At 45.4% G+C, this 15,774-nt stretch overlaps 1 pseudogene; it reads right to left on the reverse strand.

Moving 5' to 3' along the window:
• Positions 1–9,160: 9,160 nt before the first annotated feature.
• LOC102029431 lies at positions 9,161–14,609 on the reverse strand (annotated as a pseudogene).
• Between the last annotated feature and the right edge of the window lie 1,165 nt (positions 14,610–15,774).

Genomic DNA, 15,774 nt, shown 5'->3' on the forward strand with positions numbered 1-15,774 from the left:
GCCTTTATTCATTTCACTTGCCCATTTTTTTTGATTGAGTCTTTTATTTTGGGGGCCGGCCCTAACTTTTTTTAGTTCATTCTATAGTCTAGATATTAGTCCTTTGAGGAAGAGCTAGCAAAAATTTATTCCATTCTGTAGATTGTCTCTTCACTACTTTGGTTGTTTCTTTTGCTGTACAGAAGCTTTTTAATTTGCTATGATTCCATCTATTGACTCCTGATGTTATTTCTTGTGAAATTCTGTTCAGAAAGTCCTTGCCTATGTCTATATCTTCAAGGATTTTACTTATTTTATCTTCTAGCAGTTAAGTGTTTCTGCTTTAATATTTAGATCTTTGGTCCGTTTTGATTTTAGTTTAGTACCTGGTGAGAGATACAGGTCTAGATTCAATCTTCTGCATGAGTGTTTTCCCAGCGTCATTTATTAAAGAGGCTATCTTCCCTCCAGTGTATGTTTTTGGCCATTTATCAAAGATCTGACAGCTGAAAGTACCTGGCATTGTTTCTACATCCTCTATTCTGTAATTGTCGATTCACAAGTTTGTTTTTGTGCCAGTGCCATGGTATTTTTATCATTGTAGCCTTGTGATATATCTTGAAGCAGGGGATTGTGATGCTTCCTGCTCTGGTGTTCTTGCCCAGGATTGCTTTTGCTATTCTTCTTGATTGCTATTCTTCTCATTTTTGTTGTTGTTGGATTAATTTTATGTGGTCTATTTTGCTGCATTCTTACAAGGACACTTGTCTTTGGATTTCCAGTCCACCTGATTAACCCTCACAAGACCGTTAAAGACATCTGCAATCCATTTTCCCCCAAATAATCATGTTTACAGGTTCAGTAGTTAGGACAGGCCATATCTATTTGAGAATCACCTTTTAATCCACTATAGTGATTTAAGAAGACTTTTCTATGTGAATTAAATCAATGCAATCTTTGTAATAGACAATGTGACAATTTTCATTTCATTGAATGCCTGCTTTGTGCCAGGAATTTTTCAAGGATTTGAGTAATAAAAATGGAAATGTCTTTGACTTGGCAATTTGAAGACTTGGAATTGCCAGGTAGATATGCTTATCACAGGTCTGAAGGATTTATTTATATGTAGGTTGCCCATGGTAACACTGTAAGAGAAAAACCAACTTGATAAAATCAAATTGTGAGAGATGGCTGGGAAATCAAATACTGTCCATATTATGGAACGTATGGTATGGCAAAAGAATTGGGCATGTATTGATATGAAAGCTCTATTCATATAAGTCATATGTGTGTGCTGGCATGTGCATAAACTTTAGAGGAAAGTAAGAAATCCAGGAAGCTGTTGGCAGGGATTATCTTTTTAGAGAAATTCTGGGGGAAGGAAATGCAGGGGCGAAAGAGACTTTTCCTGTTCCTTTTATAGTTTCACAAATATTGAATTTCCTAAACTTTTACACATATTTAATTTTTTAGTAAGATAAGTAGAGTTTTTTTTGATGGTGCTAAATTAGGACATTATTTTCTTTTAAAAATATTTCATGCCTGGAGTTCTGAAATTTTACGAGGCCTGAAGGTCTTCTCTCAAAGCAAGCTGAACCCAGGTAAAAGTCTCTCTACTATGTGGCATATTTTCTTCCCCAATTTCTGTAACTGTCATCGCTTTTCCATGTGGCTAAATCCAGGTAAAACTGATTCTTAGATCTCTAGGATTTAGTAGCTAAATCTCTCTTTTCTGTTTTAGTTTTTAACCTATAAATTTTTGGCATTCTATTTCAGAGATTTCTTTTATTCAATCTTCTGAGTCACTAGTGAGTGACAGTCTCACCAGTGACTGTCTTCAGTTTTAGCTCATTTGTTGATTTTTAAAAACTTTTAAAATCAGATTTATAGGGCTGACTGTAGTGGCACATGTTTGTAACCTCAGCACTCTGGCAGGCCGAGGCAGGAGAATCCCAAATTGGAATCTAGGTAGGGAAATGTAGTGACTTAGCCTTGTTTCAAAAATAAGTAAATGAATGGATGAATGAATGAATGAATAAATAAATAAATAGCTGGATGAGGTTGTAGCTAGTGTGAAGGCCCTGGATTCAATTTCCAGTGCTGCAGGAAAAAAGGAACCCTATTCTTTGGAGGGTGTGCATGTGCATACACAGGCACGGAGGTACTGTGTGCACGTGTGTGTTACCTATGAATCTAAATTCTCTCATGTCTGTGTTTGCTGAAGTTGTGTTCCGCCTCTTCCAAAGTTCCATTTCAGTAGAGGTTTATTCTGAAGATGTTCTGTCTTCTCCCTTGGACTTCCTGGCTGCCTTTTCTGACTCCCTGGGCTTCGTGTCATTTTGTCCACCTGTGCGGGGGTCGAGGTGGAGCTGGAGAGGAGCTTTCTGAGGCCAGAGCAAAAGCCCTGTCAGCTCCTCGCTGTGGGCTGACTGATCCGCAGGCCAGGCTGGAGGATCTGCTCTGACCGCGAGGCTGACCTTGGTTTCTCAGTTCCAGGAGCAGAGGAGCTATGTTCCTGTCAGTGCCTCTGCAGTCTTGGGCAGTAGGGTTACGGCACCCTGTTCTAGGCTAGTGTCCTACCTCTCTGGGTTGAAGGGAAGGTCCAGCAAGCCTCACCTGCTAGAAGGAGAGCCCCCTTTCATACGCAGGGGCTTGTGCTGGTCCTCGGGTCACTTCTGGTCTGACGGGAGGAACTACGGTATTAGCAGCAGTCCATTCACTCCCTTCAGTCCTTCTGAACACTCCATCCGGTCCTTCCCTGTGCCCTGGAGTTGTCCCAGCTGATCCCAGGCTGGAGCGCAGCCCCAGCCCACCTGCAGCTGTGTGTGGAGCGCAGAGGAGCTGAACTGCCTGTGTGGGGGCAGCCTGCCTCAGCCTCCTCCAAGCGCCCTTACACTGTGGACGGGAATAATGAATGACTGCGAGTCAGACACTGGTCTGTGGTGGAGCAATAGCTCACTTCCACCAGAAGGAACGGTAAGGCGAGCTCTTCCCATATTTCTGTCTGTATTACAAACACATATAAGTAAGTGTGATTATAAATTTAAGGCCAAAGGAAGCATTTGAAAGGCAAGAAAGAGGGATCTGATGGGAATTTCATTAACATAGAGTTGTAGGCCTCGGCTGTGGTTATTGCACTAAGTGTTGTTTAAAGACTGGAGCTGTGTGACGTACCAACAACTCCACTGCATGGCGCCGTGCCCAGGAGAAGGGCCTGACAAACCCCCAATCAGTGCATCACCTCTGTAATACTTCTAGTTGGACCCTTGTTTGATAGACTGATCATCATGAATTTTTCCCACCACATTCCTATGCCTATGCTGGGTCTCCTTGCGTGTCTTCAGGGTGGGAGAATCACTACTTACCAGTTAAGCCATTGCTTTGTGCAACAACAGCTATGGTTAGAATTATTTTATTGAGGCAAAGTAGAAATCTAACGGACACTGTGAAATACGTGCTAAATACTTAAAAAAGAAAAAATGATATTTCTCCTCATGAAGGAGCTTCCGAGGACCCCATGGGCTCACTAGTTGATAACAAAGTTTCTGCCGTCAGAGATGTGTGCTCAGCTGCCCCACCCTCACCCAGCACCACTCTCTGTCATCTCCAGTACCTGACTTACTTTGGGCTGGAAAAGGCAAAATGACCCCTTTTGGGCTGGGTGGCCCAGAAAGGTCACGGCGTCTCAGTTTGTTAGCTCGTCTTCCTGCTCTTCATGGATGGTCTCGGGTGGGAAAGGGGGCAGTGTGACCGTGGTTGTCACGCGTCGCACACATTGCTACTGGCACACACCACTCTCGGGCCAGTCCAGACACCCTATTTCCCTAAAACTCATTTAGTTTGTATTTATTGTAGTGGATATTAACATTAAGTTTAATCTGTTCTCCAGTTAAAAGTATGCAGCATTTAAAAAGACATATCACAGTGATATATGTGCACCTATGTTCATAGCAGCACAATTTGTAATTGCTAAAATGTGGAAGCAACCCAAATGTCCATCCACTGAGGATTGGATAAGAAAATTATGGTACTTTTATATAATGGAATATTACTCAGCTGTAAAGAAAGATAAACTCGAGGCCTTTATATTTAAATGGTCACAACTAGAGACCATACTCATAAGTGAAATAAATCAAACATACATGTGCAAGCACCGAATTGTGTCACTAGTGTAAAACTTGAAAGAGTTAAGTTAAACTCGGAGGTATGATAGACACTGTGAAATGATAGGAAACCACCGAAGAGTAAAGGGCTTCTGGGATGTGGGAAAAGAGAAGGGAAAGAAGGAGAAATTTTGTATGTATGTATATACAGGATAGATAACATGGTTGTTCTTCTATCTGCTGTTTCTATGCTGAAAGAAACTGTCAATGAGTCTTTGGTTGACCAGTATTGCATGTCTATATCTGTTTTCATGAGAAGCCACTTTGAAGATATCAATATGTAATACAACCACCATTGTTAATTCCCTACCACTTTGTTTGTAACTCTGTATTGTCTGTATTGTGCTTGTGATATGTTGTAAAATGTTGTATGTCTGTTAATGTTTCCCTCCTTTTATCCTTAAAATAAAAAAAAAAAAAAAAAAAAAAAAAAAAAAAAAAAAAAAAAAAAAAAAAAAAAAAAAAAGACAAATCTATCCGATTGTAGATAAGACTTCAGGAAAAAGTCCATCAATTGAGCTCTTCATCACTTCATTTTTTAAACTAAAAAATCAGTATATAGCCAGGTGTGGTAGCATATGCCTGTAATCCCAGCACTCTGGAAGCTGAGGCAGGAGGATCGCTGTGAGTTCGAGGCCATCCTGAGCTACATAAGTGATTTCAAGGCCAGCTGGAATTACATAGCAAGGTACTGTCTTAAAAAAAAAACAAACTCAAAACAACAACAAAAACTCTGATCCACCAAACAAATAATCAATACGTAGATCTCTAGTTAATTGAAATAAACTGATTTGCAAGACACCTCACCCAGCGTTTGAAGGAAGTCATGAGTATGTTTGTTGCAGTAATAGGCACAGTAACGAGTCCTGTTACTAGAGAGCCCCTCACACAATCGGATGGACCCTCAAGGGCTTCTTTGCCATCTCATTCGTTCCTTCCCAGACGGGAATCGAATGCACAGGTGTAACGTACACAGGACAGTGAGCCCTGTTCCTCCTGACTCTCAGTGTCCAGTAGGGGAGGCTTGGAGAGAGCTGGAAGTTTGCACAGCTCCTCGCTGTGATACTGGGCTCTTCCATCGAGGGCAGTGAGGCTGGACTGTGGGCCTGTGGCACGGTCATCACTGGCTACAGCCAAGTCCACCAGGTAAAGAAACAGCAGGCTGACAGCACTAGGGCTGAACTCGTCCACTCTGAATGTCTCATTCTCCTCTGTCAGGTTCCAACGGGAGGCTCCGTGCTTGGCTTGTAGTCAGTACTGAGTAAACGAACGAGGACTAAACAAAGGAAGGTACTTTCATTTTCCACCGAGTCCAGTGACAGTTAACTAGATAACAGGGAGGTTCCATCCTCACTGATTTGCATGCATGCATTTTGGCTTCTTCCGGACTTCCAGATTTTCAGGCATTACCATGGCATTGCCGTTATAGGCCTTCCAAATTGGTCGTGGTTCTAATGCAGACTTGCCAAATCCCTGGTGCAGACACTGCGGTTCTGCGTGTGCCCCGCAGCACGCACTACTGACAGCTGAAGCACGCCTTTTTCCGCATATGAACGCGGCCTGCAGTACTCATGGAGATGTGCAACCCCGATTTCCTTGCAAAGACAGGCTTGCTCTGCACCTGCAGGGAATACGGGAGGCCCACCGTGCAGCTGGCAGCACCTCGGAGCTCAGCCTAGTGGCCCGGCATGTCTGCATTGCACCCGTAGCCTTTCCCAGGGCCGCCTTCCCCAGGGCCGCCTTCCCCTTGTGACTGAGCCAGGTGGGTGACCGGGAGAGGGAGGTTGTAGAGACCCAGTTGTTCCAGACCACTGCTGGACAATTCTTGTTTCCGGTGTGTGTGGGAATCAAATTCGGGACCTTGCGCTTGCGAGGCAGGCCCTGTGCTGCTGAGCCATTTCCCCGGCCCCTGCTGGACAATTCTGATGGGAAATACTGGCTCCTGAGCTCTCTTCCGGTTGCCTGAGGTTTAGCTGACTTGCAAAACACTTCAGTCTCCTCCCTCTGCCTAGGCCTGCATCTGCTCCCTTCTCTTTCTAGGTGTTGGTCCCTGACCCATGATCCCTTCCCATCCCACACCTCAGACTGCACCCTTAGGTGCCTCTGGGGAACCTGCACTGGAACGACTGCCAACAGACTGGAGCGGGCATGCAGGCTGCGGCTCCCTTTCCTTGGCCACTTGACGCTGAGCTCTCACCGGAAGGTGAGTATAGTCAAGATGTGCCAGACATTCATGTAATTCCTTTTGCTCTGCAGGCCTCGGAGAAGAAAGCCAGGGATCAGTGGTGTGGGTCATATCAGCAAAAGAGAATCCAGATAATGGACAGTTCCTGCGCTGTCCCAGCCAGAGTTTCTCAACCATGATGCTGTTGACACTGGATGAGATAATTTGTCACAGTGGGCTGTCCTTAACCTCCCTGGCCTTCGTCTAGTAGATGCTAGTAGCACCTTCTCTCAGCTGTTGTGCCCTTGGCAGATGTCTCCTGGGGCAAAATGTACCTAGCTGAGAACCAACGCTGGCCTAAGAATTCTGCTGGGGAGGGAACTAAACTCCTAGCATGTTTTGAAACACTTATTTTTTTTTTTTCCCATGGATTAAGATCCTGATCTGAACTCTTCTCTCAGAACAGAGGACGATGGCTCCTTGAATTAATTGCTCAGCCAGAGGAAAGGCTGATGGCACTTTTGGCAGCCACACGGATTCGTCTGTCTCCTTGTTACCCAGGTTGAATTCCCAGTGAGGCTGCGGGGGTTGGTGGCCTGTCTTGGGAGCAGTCTGAGACTCCCCCTCTTGCTGGCGGGCAGCGGGGGCGGGGGCTGCGTTCACCCAGCTGAGGGGGCTGCTGTGTTCCTCATGCTATTGGTAGCACTGGGGACAGGTTTCTCTTTCTTGGACTAATTTGAGCTTGAAAGAATCAAAGTTGTTTCCTTAAAAGCTAAAGAAACAACTTCCAAAAATAATTAGCACTTAAAACGGCATGTTTGGGATCATGGCAGACCTGTCTATGCACACATCTATCATAGACCTGTCTATGCACACACAAATATCAAGCTAATGTTCACTGGTTTTGTTTTAGGACACATAATTCATATCTGCTGAAGAACATTCAAAACTATAGATCAATCTAGAGTGCAGAAATTAAAAATGATTTATAATTTTAGGATCTAATGATAAATATAATAGTTTGAGAAGTACTCCCCCGAACTTCTTTCCTATTAATGTACATGTATATATGAAATAGGCATCCTGCATAAAATAGCACATTTTAAGTGAAAAAGATCATTTCCTGAGCTTATTTATATATCTTGTAAATTGTCACTATCAGTAATCACAGTTACTATGCTAACTTAGGAACAAAAACTGTACAAAATTAAAATGAGTAGCAAATACTCTTTCCTCTTTTATCTTTTTCTTATACATTCAGCAGCATGACATAGCTGATAGTACCTTCTGGAGATCTAACTAGCATATATCTTAATTATATCTTAACCTGAAAATCCTCTTCAGGTCCCTGGTAAGATCTCCTGAGAATAATCTATACCTTGAAGTCCTCAGGAGTAGAACACACACTATTCTGTATTAAAAAAAATATTGAGAGATGGCTTTGTAACTTTTTTCTACTTGTACATGTAGACTGCACCAATTATATTTTCACATGTCTGCTTCCTGCTTTTCTTCCTTTTGGTGATTGCTCTTGTTTCACTTGTTTCAAGGAAGCTTTCCAAGGGACGGATTTTACTTATGAATAACGTTGACCTGGTTTTGGAAGAAAGCAAAGACAGGCTGTGGAGGGGCGGCACATTGGCCGTGATCCTGGGACCCACAGCGGCCCCAGGACCCGCTCCTGTCACCCCTACAGGCCTGGGGACAGAGGCAGACTCTGCCTCACGGGCAGCTTCTCCTAGAGATCAGGGCTGAGTCCTTAAGGAAATCTCCACTGCTCATACAAGAGCTGCTCAAGAGCTTCCAAACAATATCTGCAGCCCTCCACGCAGCCTACTAATGCCCCTTACGTGCGCCTGTCATTCTTGAGGATTTACTGAGTAATAGGAAGAAAGGATTTACAAGGTAATAGGAAAAAAAACTTTCCCTACAAAGCCAAACTTTTTCTATTTGTCAAGGCAAAGCTTCTAATAATAAAAATGGCTCAGGCTGACCTTTGGGAGCACACTTCACTTGCGATGGCAGATTCACCTTCAAGACACTTACAGAGCATTTCGGGAAGGCTCCATCTGGGGGTTGGCAGTTAGGCTAGAAGAGTTTGCTATTATTCCTGAGACCTTGACGCAGTCACTTCCCATTCTTTTATTTCTTTCTTCCTGCGCACTTAGGTGCAGTACTGGCTATTGAACTTCAGGCCTTTGCAGTGAGCTGCATCATCAGACCTTTTTATTTTTATTTATTTATTTTTTGAGACAGAGTTTCTCTAAATTGCCCAGGCTGGGCTTGAGCTTGCAATCCTCCTGTCTCAGCCTCCCAGAGTTCTGAGATTACAGGTGCATGCCATGATGCCCAGAGAGTACAGATATTCCTTAAAAGTAGTACAAAACCCAACCAACCCCAATACTTACCTGGCTCTTGGCCATGGAATCAGTGCACCTGAAATGGGCCTATTCAATCTGATGTGCTCTAAGTCTAACATACTAGAATTCAAAGATTATGTGTAAAAGTGTAATATACTTTTAATACATTTTTATATTGATGATATACCAAAATGGCAATATTCTGGATATTGGGTTAAATAAAAGATATTATTAAAATGAATTTCATCTGCTTCTTATTTTTATTTGTTATTTTTTAGACTATTTAAATTTCTTTACTTGCTGAATGCCTCTTTGGCTAGTTTTTGGAGGATCATTATTTCGTCCTACAACTGACACATTTTCTACTTTCTCATTTTGTTTGCAAGCCACCTAAACATTTCCTCTGATGAACAACGTTCTCTTTGATACGTTACCAAAATGGACCCTATGCTGTACAAAGGACAATGTTGGCAAGTCTGAATGTGTAAATGACTTTAAAAGATATTATTTTTCCCTTGTGTTTTCAAATTATTTATAACAGTTTCCAAAGACATAGTCACAACTGCCTGATGCATGTCTTCTTCATTCATAGAATCACCTAGATCATTCCCAAGTGCTCCTGACCTTGTGGTCGGCCTTTCATGTAGCTGTGAAGCCTGTTCTGGTGGATCTGCCTGCCGCTGCTGTTGCTATTGCTGCTTTTCAAAGTAGGCTTCTCTTCTCCGCAGCTCTTCAAACGTAAGATTTGTACTTGGTGTCTGTGGAACATCTTGAGATATATTTCTGGGACTGCCTTACATACTGAGCTGAATGGCCCTGCGGAGGAGGGCCTGCTTCTTCATCTTCCACGTCACTTTCCTGACGACTTAGTGCTAGAGCCCTCTGCAAATCCTCTTCATCTTCATCTAACACGCCCAACCCATCGTTTCCTTCTAAGACTTGTTCCAGGTCTGTTTTAAGGACTCTGTACTCTTTCAGTTGTGCTAATTCTTCTCCAGTGAGTTCTGGTCAATGCGTCTGTTGGACCCTGATCATCTGGAGAAGCTGGTCAGCTTCACAGTATGGCAGATCACCCCTAACGACAAATATAGAATAACCTTCCTGTTGTAATTGAGCCAAGAAAAGTGCAAGGTGTGTATCTGATATTAACTCTGGACCCGTCAAGAGAGAATTCAAGTTAAACCACTGTTTTCCTAATTTTCTATCTGTAAACCAGTGTTCTTTATAATTGCATATAAATGATTTTTCATTTATGGGATCAATCCTGAGGCTCTGATACTCTGGAATGTTAAATAGGATCAGTTCTAAACCCCAAACTTTCAAGGCATTGCTTATAACTTGAATAGAGAAAAAGCCAGTGTCATCCATATTTCCAAAAGGCTGCTGTAAAAATTCGCGATAGTCTTCACTAGTAACCCCTCCTTCTGCCATTCTCATCCTTTCTCCTTCATCCAGCTGGTGGGCAACTGAGGATAACTCCACAGGGCTAAAGTGTTCTCCTTGCAGTAGATTACTCAGGCAGTGTCAAGCACAAAGCGATCCTTCTTGTTTCTCCTGGAAGATGGACTCTATGTTTATTTGTCTGGAGCCAACAGCCCCTGCTGCTTCTTATTTTTATAAAAATGGGGCTGCAAAAACAGTGTCCTTTGTGAGTGGCATGTGGTTGCAGAGCCAGTGCTGGTTAGAGGGAGGTAGGTGGGACATCAGGGGATGGCGAGGACTCAGCTCCGAGGTGCCCAGGGCCAGAGCCCTGCGGGGCTAAAGGGCAGCAGCAGCAGCAGCAGCAGCAGGCAGTGGGGTTCTTGTCTGAGGGGCTCCTCAGGAGGAGCAAGAGTGCGCCCGGGAGAGAGCAGATGGGTGCTGGAGGGAGGGGCTGCTCTGGCCAGAACAGCAGCAAATATGAGCTCGCAAGTTTGGGGAGAAGGGAGGCAGGCTGGGGTTCAGGGAAGAAAGGGGAATGGGGGTGGGGAAGTGCCTGGGGGGCACCCTGAGCATTTAGGGCACTCACCTAAGGAACGGTTGGGAGGAAGAAGCAGAGGAATGTAGGGTCTATGCATTAAGAAACCCAGTTGTTCTGCTGCAGCTTTGGGCAGGGTCCTTATGAAAGCGGAGAGGCCCAGTCACCTCAGCATGGGGAGGTAGGGAAGGTGGGGTGGGACCAGAGGGCTGTTCTGGAGGCCCAGGAGCCAGAACGTAGTGACTAGTGTAACAGGTGGGCTGCAAAGAGGAAGGGTTGCCTAGGTTCCCGTTCTGAACCCTGGCTTCGGGGTAGGTGGGATTCTGAGGTTCCTTCCAAGGTGAAGGGGTACATTCCTGACCTAGGGACTCACTCTCTAGTGGGAAGGCAGGCTGTGCAAACTTACAAGTCCAAAAAGCAACACCCCCCTCCACAATTTAGGGAGATGGAATTTATCAAGGCGTCCAGGAGAAATCCTCCCTGAGAGGGAGGATTTGAGCTGGCCTGGGAGAATGAAGAGGGTTTTGTGAGCAGAGGTGGTGGGCAGGATGTTTTAAATAACAACAAATAGGTATGCTGAGACTTTATACTGCTGTATTCCAGACCGCTGTCTGTGCTCCGCCTAGTTCAGTCAATCTTGCAGCAGCACTGTGAAATAGACGCTACTATCTTTGCTTCTCAGCAGACAGTGAAGTTTGGGGATTAAAGGACCTGCTTGATCTTCAGATAAATATTCACACACTCCTGTTAGTAAAGGTTGGACAAGGAATTAAAATCTGTGTCATACACAGTATTGGGTAATAACTGCCTGAAAACATGCATGAGTTTTGGTATTTATTAACTTAAGAGGCACCTGAGAACTGACATTCGCCGGTTGCTTCACTTAACCTGTGCCAGGCCATCCAGCCAGGGCTGTGCTTGAAGGACCACCTGTGCCATGGTGATGAGCTCACAGCTGGAGCCAGGCTCCAGGGCTCAAGTGCAGGCCATCGTTTGAGCTCTCTGTGTCTCAGTCTTCCCATCTACAAAATGGGAAGTACTAACAGTCGTAACTTCTCCCTCAGCATTGTGGTGAGGATTAAGGGAGTTAATTCTTAATGTGGTGGTTGATAGATAAAAAGTCTTGCTTAATTCTCACCAGGATCCTACTTTGTCCATTTTCCTACAGAGACAGGCTTGGTTTCTAAGCTTCCATGGAGACAAAGGGGCAGGGCTGGGATTCAAGCGGGGCTCTTTCCAACTCCAGCGTCCTTGGCTGCTTCTGCAGCTGGGTTGGAGCAGGGAAGATCTGGGCTCGGGTCTTTGCTGGGTGTGCTGGCCTGTGTGCTCAGCTCAGGAAGTCTGCGCGTCAGGCGGGATGCCCCTTGCCATCTCTCCTCCTCTCGTCCGGCTTCTCCCCTTGTGTGCCACCCGACAGACCTTGTTGCATGCAGAGCACTTTCTCCAGCGGCACTGTGCGGAGCACACTCTGCTTTTCAGTAGGAAGCTGAAGTCATTCTCTAAGTCACCAGCTGCTGAGGTGAAAGATGAGCTCTGAATCAGAGGTCTCCTTCCTCCTTGCTCATTCGCTGTCTCCCACACAGCAGGCAATGTGGAAATAGTAGAGAAACCAGTTTTGCAATTTTGGGAGATGCATGGTATTGTCTCTCATCTGGTTCTGTAAGCCCCTGATTGGATTGCATGGCGATGTCCGTGGCTTTCACTCTAATGGTCCCCCAGATTCCACTCAAACTCACCCCACCGTCAGCTGCTGGATTCCTTTCCAATTTCGCTCTTCGCAGTGGTATAATTGCTGCTTTAATAATTAAAGCTCAAAGCCCAGCTGACCCTAAGCTCTTTGGGGCCAGGGCCCACACTGCTGAAAGCAGCTAAAAAGAGACCGAGGAGATGAACACACATGAAGCCAAAGTGTGTGTTGTTTAAAGGCAAACGTAAATGCTAAAATTCAGTTTCTATTAGAATCAGAGAGCCTTTAATTAAACTCCTATAATATGAATGAATCCTGAGGTCTGCGGGGCTACAGGACTTAGACTAGAATCATTTCTTATGTGGAAGTTGGCGTTTAAAGTCAGGACATGAGGTGCAGATTGTGTAGAGTGCCAAAGTGTGTGTTGTTTAAAGGCAAACGTAAATGCTAAAATTCAGTTTCTATTAGAATCAGAGAGCCTTTAATTAAACTCCTATAATATGAATGAATCCTGAGGTCTGCGGGGCTACAGGACTTAGACTAGAATCATTTCTTATGTGGAAGTTGGCGTTTAAAGTCAGGACATGAGGTGCAGATTGTGTAGAGTCAAAACTACCCTTGGAAATATTCTAAATCACCAATTAAGTGTCAGAGAAGCCCACCTGGCTTTGCGTGTACTTACTGTAGTTTCCTATAAGTTCAAAAAGCTAAAAAAATCATCCCATCCCAGTGGAATGAGTCCCCTTACGTGTAGTTTAACAGCAGATGAAGCTGTTGGCTCACATTTAGGGGAGGGGCGCTGCACACACCATCTGGAAACCTGCCAGACGGTGGAATTACCTCAAGAGAGATGCCCCTCCGCTGTGGCCCCTTTGCCCTAAAATGTCTTGTCGTAAATGACAGTAGATAAATCACACTAGAAAGTATGATTTTATTTTCCATCTGTCCACCTCAGTATGGTCCCACATTTCTTCACATTTAAATTCATCTATCACTGTCCAGGGCGGCTGGCATGGTGAGACACTGCCTTCCCAGACCTTGACCGTGCTCTACCCAGCCACGCAGAGAAGAGCCTGAGAAGGACATGGGAACAACTGGAGGATGAGTCTATTCACTCAGAAGAGTGAAAAGAGTAAGGTGAAATGAAGTGAAATAAAAGCCTCATGGACCTTAGTCCCCGCTCTCCTCCCCGCATAAGCAGAGCAGAGAGGAGAAAGCTGTTCTGTCCTTCGAAGGTAAAGTCACGTCCTGTGGGACTCCGACCCAGGGCTTCTGACCCCAGAGCCCATGCTTTGGTGCCCCTGCCATGGTGAGGGAGGTGTTTCCTTACCTGTTCCCCTGAGTCACCAAGGCAGGTGTCTGGATGTGCCCTTGAAACATCTTTGCAGCCTTGATCGCCCTCTGGCACTGTGGCAATCTAGGACATTGTCTTGTAGATGACGCTGTAACTTTAGAATAGAGAGAATTGAGTCTGCTTAAATTAGGCTGTGAATGGGCCTTCAAAAGGCTATTTCTGGAAAGGGAAATGTTGGAAAACAAGGGCCTGGGGAAGTGGCCCTCCAGCTGGGAGTGTGCTAAATCCTCTTTGTTTCCTCGGGAGAAGAGAGCATAGAAAGTGATCTGATCACACCTGCTGGAATGAATGGTATTATCTGGAAGACAGAGAACACTTTTGTTTGCTGAGCTAAAGGAATATGGAGGGGGCCAGGGGTATAGCTCAGTGGCATGGAGCCTGCCTGGCAAGCATGAGGTCCTGAGTTCAATTCCTGGTTACAAAAAAATAAAATACATGAAATGAAATAAAATAAAAATGGGAAGGATTGAAAGGCAAGAAGATGGAAAACCAGGTAGGATCAGGCCTTAAATGGCTTGAATGTTGTCCGTGGAAGGCGGAAAGTAGCACCTGAAGGTGTCCGCGTCCTAATTTGTGGACGTGTCTGGTGACGTGGCAAATGGATTAGGTTGTAGGTGAAACTAGTGTTGACAGTGGGCTGACCGTTCTGTCTCGTTTCCTGGAATGTCTGTGTCCGGTGTAATCAGATGCTCTTGTGAATGGAAGAGGGAGGAAAAGGAGGCCGACCCTGAGAGAGGTCTGTGTGGACAAGATTCAGCTGGAAGTGGCTGGCTTGGAAGGTGGAAAATAGGCTGCGGGGCAAGGGGTCAGGAACTAGAAGCAGGAAAAGTAGGGAAAAGATTTTCCCTAGCGCCCCAGGAGGGCAGAGCTGCACCGAGGTCTTGGTGTTAGCCCAGGGCTGATGTCCAGCTCACTGCAGATGTCCGACCTGCGGACGTTTGCCATTTGTGCTGTTAGCAGCCATGGGACTGATTTCCTACGGCAGAGCCAGGCAAGGATGCCCTGTCCCCCACCCTCTGCGGAGCATGTGAGTCTGTGAGGTCGAGTCTGGGATGGGCTCATTCTTGTAGGTCACAGTTTCTTGGGTAGATGGCTTCACCAGTCAGCACACTGTCCAGTAGAACTTCTTGCAGTGAAGTTCTAATCCTGTGTGTCCCCGCGTGACATGTAGAATTTGTTTATTGAGCATTCAAAATGCAAACCAGCACAGTCAAAGAACTGAATTTTTACTTGAATTGAATTTGCTTCAGAGGAGTTAAATAGCTTCAGAGGAGTCCAGGCTATCACATTGGACAACATGGTTGTACAGCCTCGGTTTTCCCATCTATGAAGAGGAGTAAGAATAGAACTTGTCTCATGGAATCACTATTTACTGACCTGTATGCTAGCTAACGTCGAATGATATTCGCACTGTGTGCGGTAGGAGAGAAAGCGTTGGCCTGCAGGTGTGCAGAGACATCTCCTTTCGTGGCGAGTTGGAGCGAGGTCTTGCCTCATTGGAAAACGAGCACCATTTGTCACGGTCTCGTGTGTCTTTTCTCATTGGAAGGCTGATGACGTTTGCAGCCTGTTGACGTGTTTATAGACCTCCCTTTCCAACTTGCTGAACAGCACTTGGGGCTGAGCGTGGCTCACTGGGAGAGGCCTGGCCTAGGTGCGTGAGGCCCTGGGTCCATCCAGCCCCAGAACCGAAGAACAAGGTAATGCAAAGCGGCAAAGAACATGTGCGCTTCTCCAGCAGCGAACCTTCTGAAGTTCTCTGACGCTGGCTCAAGGTCTGTCTGAGTTGGGGCTGGGGTGAGGCTGCTTGTGACCAGAGACAAGTGGCTCCTGGTCTGTGTGTTCCAGGAGCTTTGTCCTGGTCTGTTTCATCGTCTCTCATACTTGCTTTTCTCCTTCATTCTCACCTTCATTCCTAACGCTGACTTCACCACCAGCCTCGTGCCATGTTCCAGGTGGTCAGGAAGAAGAAGCGCACTGCATTTTGTTGTTTTTTTGTTTCTCTGAGATACCTTCTTGCTATGTCATTCAGGCTGGCCTTGAACTCACTGTGTAGCCCAAGAGCGGGTGACCCAGGACCCCTCCGCCATTACAGACTGAGTCTCTCCCC

This window comes from Chinchilla lanigera, unplaced genomic scaffold, assembly GCF_000276665.1.
Source record: "Chinchilla lanigera isolate Chin_1 unplaced genomic scaffold, ChiLan1.0 scaffold00116, whole genome shotgun sequence".
Taxonomy (NCBI): domain Eukaryota; kingdom Metazoa; phylum Chordata; class Mammalia; order Rodentia; family Chinchillidae; genus Chinchilla; species Chinchilla lanigera.